The 19,953-nt window shown below is 45.1% G+C and overlaps 1 protein-coding gene across 12 annotated transcripts in view; it reads right to left on the bottom strand.

The window, feature by feature from the left end:
• Window positions 1–19,953, bottom strand: part of LOC126419835 (UDP-glycosyltransferase UGT5-like) — a 640,482-nt gene that overhangs the window by 552,774 nt on the left and 67,755 nt on the right. The window lies entirely within an intron of this gene.

The following is a 19,953-nucleotide window of genomic DNA, read 5'->3' as shown; positions in this document are numbered from 1 at the left end:
GATAGATACTGCCTACAGGAAAATTAAAGTGACCTTTGGAGAAAAGGGAATCACATGTATGCATATCAAGAGCTCAGATGGAACAGGTTCGAAGCAAAGTAAGGAAAGCAAAAAGGTGTAAGGAGTATAAAGAGAGTCTATACAAGGGAGTTGTACGTGAGAACAATATTATGGAAATGGAAGAGGACATAGAGTAAGATGAAATGGGAGATATGATACTGCGTGAAGAGTTTGACAGAGAACTGAAACAAGGCCCCGGGAGTAGACAACATTCCATTAGAACTCCTGACAGCCTTGGGAGAGCCAGTCATGACAAAACTCTATCATCTGATGAGCAAGAAGTATGAGACAGGCGAAATACCCTCAGACTTCAAGAAGAATATAATAATTCCAATCTCAGAGAAAACAGGTGTTGACAGATGTGAACATTACCGAACTATCAGTTTAATAAGCCACCTCTGAAAAATACTAACACAAGTTCTTCACAGACGAACGGAAAAACTGGTAGAAGCCGACCTCGGGGAAGATCAGTTTGGATTTCGTAGAAATATTGGAACACGTGAGGCAATACTGACCCTACGACTTATCTTAGAAGAAAGATTAAGGAAATGCAAACGTACGTATCTAGCATTTGTAGACTTAGAGAAAGCTTTTGACAATGTTGATTGGAATACTCTCTTTCAAATTCTGAAGGTGGCAGGGGTAAAATACAGGGAGCGAAAGGCTATTTACAATTTGTACAGAAAGCAGATGGCAGTTATAAGAGTTGAGGGACACGAAAGGGAAGCAGTGGTTGGAAAGGGAGTGAGACAGGGCTGTAGCCTATCCCCGATGTTATTCAATCTGTATATTGAGCCAGCAGTAAAGGAAACAAAAGAAAAATTCGGAGTAGGTATTAAAATCCATGGAGAAGAAATAAAAACTTTGAGGTTCGTCGATGACATTGTAATTCTGTCAGAGACAGCAAAGGACTTGGAAGAGCAGTTGAACGGAATGGACTGTGTCTTGAAAGAAAGATGAACATCAATAAAAGCAAAACGAGGATAATGGAATGTAGTCGAATTAATTTAGGTGATGGTGAGGGAATTAGATTAGGAAATGAGACACTTAAAGTAGTAAAGGAGTTTTGCTATTTGGGGAGCAAAATAACTGATGATGGTCGAAGTAGAGAGGATATAAAATGTAGACTGGCAATGGCAAGAAAAGCGTTTCTGAAGAAGAGAAATTTGTTAACATCGAGCATAGATTTAAGTGTCAGGAAGTGTATGGAGTGTAGCAATGTATGGAAGTGAAACATGAACGATAAATAGTTTAGACAAGAAGAGAATAGAAGCATTCGAAATGTGGTGCTACAGAAGAATGCTGAAGATTAGATAAGTAGATCACATAACTAATGAGGGGGTATTGAATACACTCCTGGAAATTGAAATAAGAACACCGTGAATTCATTGTCCCAGGAAGGGGAAACTTTATTGACACATTCCTGGGGTCAGATACATCACATGATCACACTGACAGAACCACAGGCACATAGACACAGGCAACAGAGCATGCACAATGTCGGCACTAGTACAGTGTATATCCACCTTTCGCAGCAATGCAGGCTGCTATTCTCCCATGAAGACGATCGTAGAGATGCTGGATGTAGTCCTGTGGAACGGCTTGCCATGCCATTTCCACCTGGCGCCTCAGTTGGACCAGCGTTCGTGCTGGACGTGCAGACCGCGTGAGACGACGCTTCATCCAGTCCCAAACATGCTCAATGGGGGACAGATCCGGAGATCTTGCTGGCCAGGGTAGTTGACTTACACCTTCTAGAGCACGTTGGGTGGCACGGGATACATGCGGACGTGCATTGTCCTGTTGGAACAGCAAGTACCCTTGCCGGTCTAGGAATGGTAGAACGATGGGTTCGATGACGGTTTGGATGTACCGTGCACTATTCAGTGTCCCCTCGACGATCACCAGTGGTGTACGGCCAGTGTAGGAGATCGCTCCCCACACCATGATGCCGGGTGTTGGCCCTGTGTGCCTCGGTCGTATGCAGTCCTGATTGTGGCGCTCACTTGCACGGCGCCAAACACGCATACTGTGGAGACCTCACGCCCCACGTGTTGAGCAATTCGGCGGTACGTCCACCCGGCCTCCCGCATGCCCACTATACGCCCTCCCTCAAAGTCCGTCAACTGCACATACGGTTCACGTCCACGCTGTCGCGGCATGCTACCAGTGTTAAAGACTGCGATGGAGCTCCGTATGCCACGGCAAACTGGCTCACACTGACGGCGGCGGTGCACAAATGCTGCGCAGCTAGCGCCATTCGACGGCCAACACCGCGGTTCCTGGTGTGTCCGCTGTGCCGTGCGTGTCATCATTGCTTGTACAGCCCTCTCGCAGTGTCCGGAGCAAGTATGGTGGGTCTGACACACCGGTGTCAATGTGTTCTTTTTTCCATTTCCAGGAGTGTAGAATTGGGAAGAAGAGAAATTTGTGGCGCAACTTAACTAGAAGATGGGATCGGTTGGTAGGGCATATTCTGAGGCATCAAGGGATCACCAATTTAGTATTGGAGGACAACGTGGAGGATAAAAATTGTAGAGGGAGACGAATACACTAAACAGATTCAGAAAGATGTAGGTTGCAGTAAGTACTGGGAGATGAAGAACCTTGCACAGGATAGAGTAGCGTGGAGAGCTGCATCAAACCAATCTTTGGACTGAAGACCACGACAACAGCAACATATACTACAATGCTCAACCATATATTTATCATGATATACCAATCATTTATGAATGAACAAATGCAACTAAAGAGCGCCACACGAAAGAAACAGAAAATAATAACTCACCATATCACTAACGGCGATTTACGAACATATATTGTGTTCGAAAATTATGAATTGCCTCGAAGAGAACGATTTACTGACAAACGGCAAATACGGATTCAGAAAAAAACGTTCATTTGAAATTAGCTCTTTATTCACACAAAGTAATGAATACTATCGATAGGGAACGTCAAAATGATTCCGTATTTCTAGATTTCCAGAATGGTTTTGACACCGATCACCACAACCTGTTTCTAACCAAATTGCGTGGCTACGAAGTATCTTCTGAGTCGTGCGACTGGATTCGTAATTTCCTCTCACAGAGATCACAGTTCGTAGTACCTGACGTTAAGTCATCGATTAAAACCGATGTGATATCTGGCATTCCTGAAGGTAGAATTACAGGCCCCCTGCTGTTCCCAATCTATGTAAACGATTTAGCGGACAATCTGAGCAGTTCTGTTAAGTTGTTCACAGATGATGCTGTCATTTGCCGTCATGTAAAGTCAGCAGACGATCAAAACGAATATGGTCAAAAAGTGTCAATTAGCTCTGAATAATGAAAAGTGTGAAGTCACCAACATGAGTACTAAAAGGAATCCGCTAAATTTCGGTTGCACGATAAATCACATAAACGTAAAGGTTATGAATTCAACTAAGTACTTTGGGATTACTATTACGAAAAATTTATACTAGAACCATTGCATAGATAATGTTGTGGGGAAAGTAAACCAAAGACTACGGTTTACTGGCAGAATACTTAAAAAATGTAACAGGTGTACTAAAGAGACTGCTTACACTACGCTTGTCCACTCTCGTCTGGAGAACTGCTGTGAGGTATGGGATTCTTACCGGATAGGATTGACGGTGGGCATCGGAAAAAGGTGAAAGAAGGCCAGATTTTGTTGTATTATCAAGAAACGGAGGAGAAAATGCCGCGGATATGAATGCGAAGTGGCGTGCCAAACATTAAAACAAAGGCGTGTTTCGTTGCGGCACGATGCTCTCAAGAAATTTCAATTACAAATACTTTGTAGCCGTCCACGTACATGGGATCAAACTATCACCATAATAAAATAAGAGAAATAAGAGGTCGCACAGAAAGATTTAAGTGTTCGTTTTTTTCCGCGCTCTGTTGGAGAATGGAACAGCACAGAAATAGCCTGGAGGTGGTTGGATGGACACTCTGGCTGGAACTTAATTGTGAATTGCAGAGCAGTCGCGTAAGCGTATGTGTAGGAAACAGTGGAGAACTTGGGTCTGACTGTGGATGAGCATCTCAGACGTCTGTTGCCGAACGATACGACGATGACAGACAAAGAGCACCATCGCCAACTTCACTCTGAGTTAGCAGAGAACCATCTAAAAAATGGTGCTATGATTCCGCTTACCCAGGAGGATACGAGGCTGCCAGTAATGAAATTACAGAAGAATAAGATGGAATTAAGACTTAAGTGCCGCACCAGCTAGTGGACCAATTTGTAGTATATACAACAACATTCTTAAATGAATGCCTTTTGCGGAGTTGGATGCTCTGAATCTGGGAAGTTTCGAATATCCTTGTATTGAAAAAAGTGGAAGACAAAGACTAGAGAGAACCGAAGTGTTATAGGGTGATTTGTTTGGCGAAGGCTATGGTCAGAGGTACAGGAAAAGCTTTCGCCTGCCACAGACAGGTCGTAGATATGAGCCCCTTGCTGTACAGTTGCAGGAATGGGAAATCCACCGAGACTGCAATAAACCACACAATGAATACTGAGAACATCTCATACGACAAGTGTAAGATGTCGCGGTTTCCTGACCTTCATTGCTTACATATTCCGACCTTACAATCATGTTCCGCACATCAAGACGCTTCATTCGAACCCAAACTCGATAAGATAAAGTCAATGTTGTATAAATTCATGTAATCGATATGTAATTGACAAGTAAGCGCCCCTTGGTTGAAATACTCGAGGCTGGCGTGCACACATAAATTCCAGACACGACGGTCACAGAGGCTTTAGTTCGGCAGAGAGGCCACACAACGGGATGCCTGGCCCTTCAGAGGACGACCCAGCCCATGTCGGCTGGTGACCGTCCGTAGCGGACAGCGTGGGCCCGAGTGGAAAGGGGTGAACAACCCCGTGTTTGGCTTAAAAGCAAATACCGCTACATTGTGTGTGAGCTGCCAGCCTACGCATTCTTTACACACAGCATGCAGTTTCAGAGATTTTCACAGGGGGACAGCAAACGCCAAACGCCAAAAGTACAAGCTTCCGGATTGGTCGCCTTAAACGAAACGTCATTCTCTCGTTTTGGAAGAGCAATGGTGATTGACAGACGATATTTGTGACGCCTTGAGCTGAAGAAATAATGGAAGAGACCGAAAGATATACCCCATCACGTCTGGCATAGAGAGGCGCCGTTCCGTTGTCTCTCTTGGAGCGAGAACGCGTAACGAGAGCGTGCGCGCTCGTACGTGTACTCGAAAGAGCGAGGAACAAGTCTCTCCTCAGTACTTCACTGGGAGAGCACCTCTGTCGAGAGCAAATCAAAGGGCGACTCTATATTGGGTCCTTGCGATTAAGCGTTGTTCACTGTGTTGGCCGACACACTCATTGTGCAATGTGAACGGACAGAGTTATCGTTAAACGCCTGCGAGCGAATTTTGAATCGCATCACGGTGGACTGGTTATCTGTCTGATGTACCACGCCAATAGTTAGACAAGGGGCAAATAGGAATCAACTGGCTGCAGTGGCCGTGCGGTTCTAGGCGCTGCTGTCCGGAATCGCCGGACTGCTATGGTCCCAGGTTTGAATCCTGCCTCAGGCATGGATGTGTGTGATGTCCTTAGGTTACTTAGGTTTAAGTAGTTCTAAGTTCTAGGGGACTGATGACCTAAGATGTTAAGTCCCATAGTGCTCAGAGCCATTTGAGCCATTTTTGAATACGAATCCTTGACTTCATCGAGGCGTATGGAGAGTTTGATTGGCGAAGGTCAATCCAGATAGAACGAGAGTTATCTTATTTGTCAGCAGCAAGCGGCGCAGACAGCAGTCATCGCAGCTTACGGTATTGTGTGCCACAGCTATTGCGAGCCACATATTTCCTCCACAACAGTACACTTCACTGCATTCCACAAGCGACAGCCTCTACCATACCTAGCAACATTCTAAAGGATAATTATTCAAGTTGAGTAGGTGTGGCTCTCACCCATTCTGCCAAGGCAACAAGCATCTTAAACTTTGTATGGAAATTTCATTAGCGAATCCTGTCCTTGAAAGGTAACTTCACATTCCAAAAAGAACCAGGATATAACTTGTTCAATTCATAACTAAAGGTGTCATTGTGATTTCTCAGAATTGTTACAAAATAAATAATAACTTTCGTTAGTTCCATGTTTTTCTTACACTCCAGTACCCAAGTATCCCACTAGTTACATAAGAAATTTTGTGAATTTTTATGTCATTTCCTTACAGCGGACGACTCCAGAAGATATTTATTGCTGAAAGTTTTTCAGGCATTTCTCTTTGGAAAGTTAGGAGCGTCTGTTTGACTTCTGTAGTAGTGTGGGGGTGGAAATTGCATCTTGCAGGAGCCACTGGGTAAAGGGTACATCTCAGAGTAATCCGTTGTGCAAAATAACAGAATAATAGATCAACCCCACACCTCAGACAAGTTTGTTACAGACATAAGAGTTAATACAGCTGGGGTGTCTGATAATTTATGCTGGCCTGTCCTGTTCCGAAGTCTGATACAGCTACTAGGGCCCTGGAGCAGGGTTTTATTTCATGATGTCCGCGCCCCGTAGCTGAGTGGTCAACGAGACAGAATGTCAATCCTAAGGGCCGGGTTCGATTCCTGGCTGGGTCGGAGATTTTCTCCACTCAGGGACTGGGTGCTGTGTTGTCCTAATCATCGCCATTATTTCATCCCCATCGACGTGCAAGTCGCCGAAGTGGCGTCAAATCGAAAGACTTGCACCCGGCGAACGGTCTACCCGACGGGAGGCCCTGATCACAAGACATTTATTATTTCAAGATTGCAAGATGACGTCATTTCATGGTTCCCGTCAGCTTTGGGAATAGAAACAGATCGCAGGGGGTGATGTCCGGAGAATACGGTGGCTGAGGCAACATAATGGTTCTGTTTTTTGCCAAAAAAAACATGAACAAGCACTGAGATGTGGACGGAAGTATTATCTTGAACGAAATTTGCACACGTGGTTTTGTCACAATTCTGGTCATTTTCTGCGGCAGGTCTAGAGAGACGTCCTAGCACTCGCCCCAGTTGTACAGCCGACTTTGCTAGCAATGGTTCACTGACAAATTACGCTCTCATTTGCCGAGACGATAGTTAGCATAGCCTTCAGCTATGTCATTTGCTACGACCTAGCAAGGCGCCATTATCATTTGCTATTTATCTTGTGATGCATGTACCGTCAGACCGATGTTCACCAATTATGGATTAAAGTTAAGTATTCCAGCAGCTACGTACTATTTTTGCTACTATAAATTCCTTGTCCTGTTCCAGACCTCACACCAACCTGCGTGAGCTTAAACGCGTGCCTTTCGGCTTCCCATCATAGTGGATTGGCTGTCTTGCCAGTCCACAACAGTTGGCGACGAGAATTCTGCGTTCGTAACTATATTGCCCTGATTTACTTGTGTAATGGCTTCGCCACAATCTCCAGATGTACTGTCCGAATTTTATCGCTTGCAGAATCAGCAGACGCAGGCCTTATTGGATGCCCTTGGACAGCTCGTCCAGGGTCAACGTGCGATGCAAAGCAATGCGGCAGCCGCCGCTCCACCGCTACCGCAGCCACAACACGCTGTTGCGCCAACTTTTTGTCCATTTGATGCTGCACTGGAAAGCTGGACGGAGTGGTCACGCCAATTTGGATTCCATATCGCCGCCTACAGAATTCAAGGTAAAGAGCGGCAGCCTTTTCTCCTTTCTGCCGTAGGCGTCCAGACGTACCATATGATAGTGAAGTTATTTCCCCGACGCGATGTAGCAACTCTGTCCTAAGACGAAATTTTGTCTGCATTAGATGCATATTTCAAAGAATCAGTCAATATAGTTGCAAAAAGGTATACCTTCTTTCATACAAAACGTATGGCAGGTCAGACTAATTGGGAGTGGGTTGCAACCTTGCAAGGCCTTACTAGGGATTGCGCTTTTGAGTGTCAATGTGGACTCCCTTATTCAGATACTATGGTACGTGATACAATTGCACAGAACATTTCTGATGTTCGTATAAGGGAACAGATTTTGAAACTGGTCAATCCCTCCCTTCAACAAGTGATAGACATATTGGATCGGCAGGACACACTTGACTTTGCTCAGGAATCATTTGCAACTTCACCGGCCGTGTGTCACGTTAACCGACCCGCCGGGCGAGCTGCCCGGAACAGTAAACAGCCCTCACGCCCGTCCGCCAGCTGCTGCCAAGTTCTCCGCCACATGTGCCGCGCAAGCAAGCAAATGCAGTGCTAAAATCATGCCTGCGGTGTGCTACTAGACATTAGCGTGAGAATTGCCCGTCATGCCAAGCCATTTGCTTCTTCTGTAATAAAAAAGACATGTTCAGAGTGTTTGCCAGAAAAAGCTCAGATCGGACACTCGCAACCATTCCAGGCCCTTTGCTTCGGGCCAGAATCGAACCAAGAATACTCAGGTTCGTGAACCTTCGCCCATGGAATTTCATGTAGTTCATTCAACTCCGCCCAGCGCCACTCTCTCTAACAGTGACAGTGTTCGTCCCACAAATAGTGTGCGTCGACATCGATGGAAATCCCGTCAAGTCGCAAGTGATTCTGTACCAGTGTCCATTCACGTTGCACGAGACAGTCGCTCTTGTCGTCAGCAGGACAATAAACTTTTTGTCGACTTGGACATTAACGGCAAAGTGATAACATTCCAGCTCGATACCGGAGCTGCAGTTTCACTGATCAATCAAGACACGTACAAACAGCTGGGCTCACCTCCATTGCGTGCCGCAAATGTTAAGTTAAGTAGTTATTCAGGACAAGCTATCCCTGTGTTAGGACAGTGCAGCCTTTTTGCAACATACAAGGGACAAACAAAACTTGTGTCATTTTACGTCCTTCTTCTTCTGCAGTGAACTTGTTTGGTTTAGATTTATTTCAGTTGTTTAACTTGTCTATAGTCAATCAGGTCCTATCAGTGAACCTGACTGTGCCTTCAGACAGCGTTTCTCGTCTATGTGAAGAGTTTGCAGACATTTTTGCACCGGGCCTTGGTTGCGCTAAGAACTACAAAGCACATTGGAACTGAAAGTCAACGCGCCACTGAAATTTTTCAGAGCGCGCAATGTTCCCCACGCATTGCGTGATGAGGTCGCAAGAACATTAAACGATTTGGAATTGCAAGGTGTAATTGAACGTGTGCAGGCTTCTCTCTGGGCATCACCCTTAGTAATTTTGCCAAAACCTTCTGGAAAATTGAGACTTTGTTTGGACTTTAAGGCAACAGTGAATCCACAACTAGTGATTGCAAATTTTCCTTTACCCCGCCCGGAAGATCTTTTTGACAAACTGTGCCCTGGTAAATATTTTTCGAAGTTGGACCTAGCAGATGCGTACTTGCAAATACCGGTGGACGAAGAATCCCATCGCGTTTTGGTGGTTAACACGCATCTTGGTTTGTATCGATTCAAACGACTGCCATTCGGGTGTGCATCCGCCCCTGCATTGTTTCAGCAATATCTACAAACTGTTTGTGCGTCGGCCCCTACTGCAGCAAACTATCTGGACGATATTGTGGTCTCCGGAAAGACAGAAGAAGAACATTTAGCCAATCTCAGAACATTATTTCAGGTCTTGCGACAAAATAGTCTTCGCTTGCGGAAGGACAAATGTGTGTTTTTTGCTCGTCACTTACCATATTTGGGACATGTCATCAATGCACAAGGCATACATCCGAGTCCAGAGCACCTGCGTGCCATACAGGACTTGCCTTAGCCGCAGAATTTGAAGCAGCTACAGAGTGTGCTGGGAAAAATCAATTATTATCATCGCTATGTGCGCCACGCCCCTTCCATTTCAGCTCCGCTTCATCGCTTACGCCGTAAAGGTGTTCCGTTCGTCTGGACGACGGAATGCGAACGCGCCTTTCGCCAGTTGAAATCGGCGTTGCTTTCCAATACTTGCCATACGCCATTCGATCCCCAGAGACCCCTTTTGTTGATGGTGGATGCCTCAGATTTCGGGATCGGTGCTGTGCTTGCGCACGAAGATGGATCGCATGATCGCCCTATTGCCTTTGCGTTCAAATTGCTCTCGTCTGCGCAAAGAAATTATTCGCAGATCGAGAAAGAAGCTTTGGCTCTCGTATTTGGTATTACTAAGTTTCATGATTTCTTGTCGTCACTTTACCATCATCACAGGCCACAAACCTTTGACATCGCTTTTTCATCCGAACGCGCCTGTACCTCCACGTACAGCGCAGAAATTCATTCGCTGGTCTACTTTCCTCTCGCAGTACCGCTACGATATCTTGTATCGGTCCACTGCTAAGCACGGAAATGCCGATGCGTTGTCCCGTTTGCCTGTTGCTAAGGATAGAGCATTCGATTCCTCCGAACTTGCTTGCATGTTCATTGATGCGGAAACCGATGACGTGGTCGAATCGTTTCCGATTGATTTTCGTCGTGTAGCTACAGCCACAGCTGCTGACCCTGTCCTTGCTACCGTTCTGCGTTTTGTTGCTACGCAATGGCTCTTGTCAAAGTCACGGATCAGGGATCCGTTGGTTCGCCGATTTTTTGCTCACAAGAAGAGACTTTTTGTACGACGTGATGTTTTGTTGTTGCGTTCTGATAATGATCAGTCCAGGGTAGTGGTCCCACGTTCGTTACAGTCCTCTGTCTTACAGCTTCTCCACCACGGACATTGGGGTATGGTGCGAACGAAACAACTTGCTTGTCAGTACTGTACTTGGTTCAGAATCGATGCTGCGATTACGAATATGTGCTCTTCTTGCATGGCGTGTGTCGAACAACAATCCGCACCACCGCGGAAATTCTTTGTGTTGCCGAAAGCCACTTCCCCTTGGCAACGCTTGCACATCGATTTTGCTGGTCCATTCTGGAATGCTCGATGGTTGGTTGTGGTAGATTCATTCAGTAATTTTCCTTTTGTTGTCAGGATGTCTTCCACGACGTCCTCTGCCACCATCCACGCGTTATCTGCTATCTTTTGCATTGAAGGTCTGCCACAGGCTATTGTTTCCGACAATGGCCCACAATTCAGGTCCGCAGAATTTCAGTCATTCTGCAAGGCCAATGGTATTCAACATATGCCAACCGCGCCGTTTTCGCCTCAGTCAAACGGTGCTGCTGAACGATTGGTTCGGACTTTCAAGTCACAGATGTTGAAGTTAAAAGAGTCGCATTCTCGGGAGGACGCATTATTGCTCTTCTTGTCCTTGTATCGCTCTCAGCCCCGAGATGGTCGCTCGCCGGCTGAGTTGCTCCACGGTCGTCCTCATCGAACCTTGATGTCTTTGCTACATCCGCCGCATCAGGTTCCTGTGCAGCGGCAGACTCCTGCTTTTGCTCCAGGCGACGTTGTCTGCTATCGTAACTGTCGAGGTTCACGGCGTTGGCTCGCAGGGCGCATTCTTCGCTGCCTCGGCCGCGCTATGTATCTGGTTTTGGGGGCCTCTGGTGAGGTGCGCCGGCATCTCAACCAGCTGCGCCTCTGTCGTCGCACGGGTTCTGCCGCTCCCCGTCTGCTTTCAGCGACGGTGCCGTCCGGTCAGCGCCCTGGGGACCCATCTACTGGCTCGCCTCAGCCCCAGGTGTTACCGATGCTGCCTTCCATTTTGCCCCATGGCGACGCGCCGCCGACGCCGCCTGTTCTCCCGCCGGCGACGCCCGCAGTGGACGCGTCGTTGCAACCGCCGGGCGCCTCCCTGGGTCACGCGCCGCCGATCGCTTCCCGTGACCAGATGTCCTCCGACATGGACTTCTTGCCCGCTCCGGACCACATGGCGTCTTCGCCCGTCGGGTGCCTCGACCCGATGGAGGTCGACCCTTCGACCCCTCCTGTCTCTCTACGGGCGCATACACCGAATGTTGACGTGCACCCTGGACTAGGTTTTCAGGCGTTTCCTAGCTCCCCTCGGACCGAATGGCCGGGTGCGGGTGGCACAGCCTCGCCTGTTGTTAGGCTCCCCACCTAGTCGCATACGTCAACATGGGGTCCTCCCCACGGCGGGCGGAAGCCTTATAACACCACCGTACGCCGATTTGCGGGGGAGGAATGTGGTGTCACCTCCACACACCACACTTGCTAGGTGGTAGCCTTTAAATCGGCCGCGGTCCGTTAGTATACGTCGGACCCGCGTGTCGCCACTATCAGTGATTGCAGAACGAGTGCCGCCACACGGCAGGTCTAGAGAGACTCCCTAGCACTCGCCCCAGTTGTACAGCCGACTTTGCTAGCGATGGTTCACTGACCAATTACGCTCTCATTTGCCGAGACGATAGTTAGCATAGCCTTCAGCTACGTCATTTGCTACGACCTAGCAAGGCGCCATTATCATTTGCTATTTATCTTGTGATGCATGTACCGTCAGACCGATGTTCACCAATTATGGATTAAAGTTAAGTATTCCAACAGCTACGTACTAATTTTGCTACTATAAATTCCTTGTCCTGTTCCAGACCTCACGCCAGCCTGCGTGAGCTTAAACGCGTGCCTTTCGGCTTCCCGTCATAGTGGATTGGCTGTCTTGCCAGTCCACAACAAACTGTCACTATCATATTCTACAGATTGCTTTTCAAAAACGTTTTTGTGCTTTTTTACCCAATATTCCTTGTTCTCATTCACCATTCGCGTATCCCGCAAAAGACCACCAATCATTCGATGGAGCCCGTGCAGCATCAGCGCATGCGCGAGCCGCGTCTACAGGCAAGTTGTTTACTTTCCTCCCGTCAGTATGACCAACGCAAGCGGCTGCGTCCCCTGCTCGCGATTGTGTACAGACCGGAAAAGCGTTAAGGGCGGTTTTCAAGTTCTGCTTTTCCATCTTTTTCTTGACGGTTTTGCGCCAGGTAGAAAATCCCTCCATTTTGTGGCAATTAGGTCTTAATAGTTTTTCATTTATTTCGTCCTACCAATGGATCAGTATGGTATGATTTGTTTAGGACCCATCCACTGTGTTGGAATCTGGCTGTTTTATTTTATGCAATATCGCCTTCTAGTGGTGTTTTGTTCTGACGGACAACGAATGTAGGATACAAAGCCCCGAGCTATTCGGTTATATCAGTACTAACATCTTAAAATTCTCATGTAAAAGTTTTTAATACCATTCAAATTTTGTTAAAAATCTTAAAATAATTTACCGTACCAGCGTATATCGGAGGCTGTTATTCCTTCTCGATTTACTGTTATACAGATGTTCACCTGAAAAAGTCGCTTTTAGAGCCACGAAACCGGTTGTGATCCGATATTGGAGTAAATACAGCCGAAGCGGCTTACACAACCAAAAAAGTTGCTTGATATGAACCAAAGGCTATGACATCATTATGCCCTGTGATGGTGATTCGGCGGTTTTCTCCGGCCGCTGTGACCGAGCGGTTCTAGGCACTTCAGTCCGGAACCGCGCTGCTGCTATGGTCGCAGGTTCGAATCCTGCTTCGGGGATGAATGTGTGTGAAGTCCTTAGGTTAGTTAGGTTTAAGTAGTTCTAAGTCTAGAGGACTGATGACTTCAGAAGTTAATTCCCATAGTGCTCAGAGCCATTTGAACCATTTTTGTCGGCGGTTTTCCAGAACCTTCTTGTTCGCATCTTCCACACTGCCATCAGTAATTGATGTGCTAGGGCGTCCATGGCGGTCGTCGCCTCCGACGCCTTCTCGACCCTCTCTGAAACGTTTGTATCATTCGTAAACTATTGTCTTACTCGTAGTATATCAACCAAAAGCTAAAGTCAACCTTTCGAATGCATCGCTGCAGTTTATTCCGTTTTCCATGCAAAATTTAATGCAAATTCTTTGATCCACATTTTTCGAAAGTAAAAATACGTCGAGCGCTCGAAAACGAGCATAACCTTTTCGATTGTCAACAATAAACTCAATATTCAAAACAGCTGAAATGCAAACATATGTCAAGAAAATGTGTATGAACAAGCTAACAAAAACTTGAAAATCGAATGTACAAAGCCCATGACAGTAAAAAATTCCCGTTCCTTTTTGATCACACTTCGTACACATGCTAATGCTCAGGTGTCAGTTGCGTTCTCAGCACCAACGGTGAAATGTGCAACCGGCGTGGCAGAAAATATCCCCAATTTGGACAGTTTGGTCTTTGGTTCCATAGCGTAACATATGAATACACTCATTACAGATTGTGTTAACTCCACATAAAGCTAATGGGCCAGAGCTTTGATTCCATGAGTGAGGTTCAAATGGTTCAAATGGCTCTAAGCACTATGAGACTTAAGATCTGAAGTCCTCAGTCTCCTAGACTTAGAACTTTCTGATTGTGAATAACAACTAAGAAACAGCCTCACTAAACTTTACGAATATTTTAAGATATAGGGACTTAGACCCAGTTTCTATAAAACAGAAGTATGTATTTTCCACCTCTCCAATCGCCTAGCATCAGCCTACGGTTTGGCTGTCGTGGCATAGTCAAGTACAACGGTAAGCTAAAGTACCCCGATGTCACTTTAGAAAAAAATGTTCAAATGTCTGTGAGCACTATGGGACTGAACTTCTGTGGTCATCAGTCCCCTAGAACTTAGAACTACTTAAACCTAACTAACCTAAGGACATCACACACATCCATGCCCGAGGCAGGATTCGAACCTGCGACCGTAGCAGTTCCGCGGTTCCGGACTGCGCGCCTAGAACCACGAGACCACCGCGGCCGGCGATGTCACTTTAGACTCTTGATGTAAACACCTTTCGAACACAGCTAGGAAGGTGCTACAAACGCAGTTGAACGTGGCGGGGAAGTTGGCACGCAGTACAATGGGAGCTCAAATGGTACAAATGGCTCTGAGTACTATGGGACTTAACATCTGAGGTCATCAGTCCGCTAGAACTTAGAACTACTTAAACCTAACTAACCATAGGACATCACACACATCCATGCCCGAGGCAGGATTCGAACCTGCGACCGTAGCAGCAGCGCGGTTCCCGACTGAAGCGCCTAGAACCGCTCGGTCACAGCGGCCGGCCATGAGTGAGGACCTTGAACTTTTGCTCGTATTCGTATTACGCCAGTGTACCACGAATTTGATCCTCGTACGAGTAGTCCTATCAAGCGTTTCTTTTTCTCTTCGTCTTCTACTTTTTATATCTACCTAGACATGTCTAACTCGTTTGGCACATCCATTCGAAAGGGATCACATACGGGCATAGAGTATGAGGCAAATCAGCGACAAACAGCGGCATTCATGATGATTACGCTGCCTGCATAGGCACTGGAATTTCTCCTCGTCTCTGCGTACGCAAAGTTGCATGACTCGTGTACCACACAATACTTAACGTTTTTTTGAATGACAACAATTTCACCATCGTCCCCCTTGCTTAATCTGAATCGCCAGATAAAAATTTCGACCTCAGACCGATTTATCCGGTTGAAGATTTTGTACTAGAGCTATTGGTCACATTGAAACGGGCCAATCAGAGCCGTTTCACAAAAATGAGGGCTGCAAGTATGGACACACGAGAGATTTAACTCCACTTACTACTTAGCTAAGACGACACCAAGTCTCTGGAGGAAAGACAAGGTGTTATAAGGAGTTATTTGTGTTCTCATAGCGTCTTTTCACACCTTTCTGCTGATTGGTTTTATGAATGGGTGATTGTACAGAATGAGTGATTTTATTTCAGAATTACCAAGTGCAAGCTAGATCTGCACTAAGGTGTATGAAACCCGCCAACTCAGCTAATGAAGGGACATAGCAGAGAGGTTGGTCTGGTACATTACATAAACTATGTAGTAAATGGTAGAATTATCTGCAGTATTGGTAACGTTGGTAGGAAAAGAAACGTAAATGAATGTGTAAGAAGGAAAGCGGGAACCGACGAGTTTTCTTTGTTTTTTTTTGTTTCGTGCTTTCTTTTGCACGTAATTAGAGCCACACAACATTCAATGTTAATCCATTGTGCATTTTATGTGCTTACATCATACAAATTGCATTTTCTAAGTAATAATAATTATTTGATCGCGTAGCTTCTGCACTTTTATGGAACCAAGGCAATTACTTTTGATGCAAGGACAGTTTTATAGTCTTTTGCACTCAACAGAACGTTTTTCATGATCAAAGGTAAGAGTTTCCTGTTATTCATAAATGCGAAAGTTGTTTATCAATAACAAAAACACGTTGTATATAAGTTCAATGGATTATTGATGACTGACATAGCAACGTTTTGCGATTATTGTATTTCACCTTTTTCTTGAGAAAATAGTGTTTTTTATTTTTTTTCTACAACATCCCTCTCTTTCACGTTACAAACCAACAATTTTCGAATAAAACCTGAATTAAATTTTGAGTTTTAATTTTGCTATAAATATTGTCTACTTTTAAGTAACAGACAGGAGGATAGCTACAGATAGAACAAAAATGTTCCATAGGTTAGCCAACCCTTTATACATTCTCACTCAGTTTCTCGATGGTTCATCACTTTCTGTTTTTAGGGGAATGTAGTAAGACAATAATCGCATACGTGTAGAACGTGGCCGTTATAAGGTAATGCCTGACAGGTATGCAACACACCAAATGTACAGGTAATGCGGGGACGACCTTAACTTACCAAAGCCAGTAGGAAAACTTCTCTAGTCTACGCTCCACGATAACCTATGGTAGTTTTACATCCGTAGTTCTGGCGCATTCAAGGAGTGGAATTGGTCTAACCTCACCAACGGCACTTCATATGCCCTCCCCCGTTACCATCCAAACGGTGAGTGAGCACGGAGCACACTTACTTTTCGGTAGGTCTTGCACTCTTGAGATGTTTAGTTGATTTCTGGATTTCGGTATTGCAATGTGGGTTATTAATTCTTAAAGGTGTTTCATATATCTCTTTCAGCTGTCCTATATTAGGGAGAGTTACCTGCGTCCTTTTCTGTTCTTTTTGCCGTTTTGTGAATGCAGATAGTAAGTTGGCACGATGTGTTGATTTCTCGCAAGATGTGCTACATTTATTCCATCATAATTAACATTGTTTAATGAGATTTCAGACCATTATTCCCTGTTGCTAGTGTGGGACTGAACTTCCCCTCAAACAATCGAGTATTAAATTGCATGCGACCTCCGCGATCGTTCTTCGTCGCATCATGGCCCTTTATTTATTTGTTTTTTTTCCGAATGCTAAGATACTTGTGGATTCTGGAGATGGACGAATTGTCTTTGTTGAGACATGACCAAGCATTTTTTTTTCGTTAGCTATTGCATTACGCTGTTATTCCTCTTTCAGTTCGTGAACCTTCATTCGGTATGAATACCTACATGAGTATGGAATTTATCTCCATTGTCCAATTTGAAGCCCGCATCTCGTGGTCGTGCGGTAGCGTTCTCGTTTCCCACGCCCGGGTTCCCGGGTTCGATTCCCGGCGGGGTCAGGGATTTTCTCTGCCTCGTGATGGCTGGGTGTTGTGTGATGTCCTTAGGTTAGTTAGGTTTCAGTAGTTCTAAGTTCTAGGGGACTGATGACCATAGCTGTTAAGTCCCATAGTGCTCAGAGCCTCCAATTTGAAATTTGTAACAGTTTGTAGTGACACATATTACTAGCCCATACCTTCCCTCCTTGGTTTCTGAATAGATTCGTTGTAGGGCCTAAAGGGTTTGTTAGAAATTAACGCCGTCTTTTTCCTCACTTTGTGTTTGAATGATAGGACGAACGTGTTACCTCTGTCATTTCTCCCTTACCTTCTACTACTCACATTTACATGACTACTTTTCAGTTCATACTCAACTGCCTGACGCAGGATCGTCGAACCACATCCACACTATTTCTCTACCATTCCACTTTCGAACAGTGCGCGAGAAAAACGAACACTTAAATCTTTCCGTGCGAGATCTGATTTCTCTTATTTCGTTACGATGACTTCTCCCTAGGCACGTGGGTCCCATTCAATCGGAAACTGAAACGTCGTGAAAAGATCTTACCGCAACCAAAAACCGCTTTTGGTTTTATAACTGCCACCCCAACTCGCGTATCATATCCCTATTTCGTGACAATACAAAACGGGCTGCCCGTCTTTCAACTTCTTCCATGTTCTCCGCCAAACGTACCTGTTAAGCATCCCAGAATGCACAGGAGCACTGTAGCAGAGGACGCATAAGTGGGGTAGCGTGGGCAATCTTATTAGTGGATATGTCGCGTTTTCAAAGTGTTCTGCCAATAAAACGCAATCTTTGGTTCGCCTTCCCCACAGTATTGTCTATGTGATCGTTCCAAATTTATTGTTCATAACTGCTATGCCTAGGTATTTGGTTGAATTGAGAGCCTTTAGATTCGGGTTGTTTATCGTATAACCGAGCTTTAACGAATTCCTTTCAGTGCTCCTGTGGACGATTTCACACTTTTCAGTATTTAGGGCCAATTGCCACTTTCCGCACCCTACAGATGTTTTGTTTAAATTATTTTGCAGTTGGTTTTGATGTTCTGATGACTTTACTAAGCAGTAATTGAGAGCACCATACACAAAGAACCTAATGTGTGCTCAGATTGTCCCTAAACTACTTACTTACATGAGGAAACAGTAGAGAGCACGTAAGATCTCTTTGGGGAATCCAGATACTACTTCCGTTTTACTGGGTGACTTTCCGTCAGTTTTTACGAACTACGACCTTTCTGACCGGAAATCGCGAATCGAGTCAGAGAACTGAGTCATTACTTCATTGCTGCTTTATACAGTAATTTCGGTTCCTGTTCCATTCCGTAGTCTGTTCCCGACCCCTCAACGGGAGATGTATGTGTGTACCCTGAATAAGGTCATTTAAAGGATGTTCTGTTATCAGAACCCAACCCTAGATCTGTAGCGTCGCCTTCCACTACAAGCTTTCGTCAGTGCCCTAGTTATCCGTTGTGAAAGTTATCATCAGTGATACATATTACAGGCCATACTCCATACACTAATGTTGTATTATGAAGGTAAGCTTGGTAGGTACCGAATGTGTCTTGATCAGAGCAAGGTGGATAAATAGTCACATAGGATTAGTGATCATAATCTGTGACACAAATATACTCTTTTGAAACACGCCCCTTTTTATCTGGTATCACCACTTACGACTGTGTACACAGTCCATTTTCTTACACCCCAATTTCAACATTACTGAGTACCTTCAATACTTACTCTTACCCCTGTTGCAAAGAACACGTCAAAAAATGGAACCATATTCTCGTGTACATAAACATTTCATGCCATACACATATGCTTTTCAAGGAATGAAATATAACATTTATGAAACGTCCCCTTAGAAAAATTATTGAATTACTGTGCTGATAAATCTCTTACATTATTTGATTTTCAAACAGCTGAGCAGAACTGAAAGTACTGAGACATTTCGATCTTTACCTATTCTGATCAACACTAAACTGACACACAATATTTTTTAGCGCAACGCAATCTGACTTTGAATAATCCCTACAAAAGAATGGCCCTGACTAAATTAACGTATACGTTTCACAAATCACTTACCTCACAAAAATCTTCGTTACTCGAACTACTGCAATACAGCGAGCGCCACTACTGCCAGTTAAATAAAAGATTCAAACTACTCAAGGCACTAACTACTGATAAGCATAGTTAGCAAATGAACGATTTTGATAGAGAACAAACAATGTATTTACCTTAATAGTGTTCAAAAGTCATAATATATATATCAGTCCATGATATCCAATATTACAAATTTACTCTTTCTGATAGACACACGTCCAGATCGTCCGCTCTCAAAATTCCGCCATCTCTCGCCCCACATCCACCACTGCTGGCGGCTCACCTCCAACTGCGCAACGCTACGCGCTTTTAACAGCCAACAACCCAACACTACAATGGCGAACATTGGCAACAATGCCGACCAGCCTCAGACTGCACACAGCACAGTCAGTGATTTTCATACAGAGCGCTACGTGGCGTTACCAATAAAAAAACCT

Source organism: Schistocerca serialis, chromosome 9 (genome assembly GCF_023864345.2).
Source record: "Schistocerca serialis cubense isolate TAMUIC-IGC-003099 chromosome 9, iqSchSeri2.2, whole genome shotgun sequence".
Classification (NCBI taxonomy): domain Eukaryota; kingdom Metazoa; phylum Arthropoda; class Insecta; order Orthoptera; family Acrididae; genus Schistocerca; species Schistocerca serialis.
The sequence above is the reverse complement of the archived record's forward strand: the minus strand, read 5'-3'. Positions and strand labels throughout refer to the sequence as shown.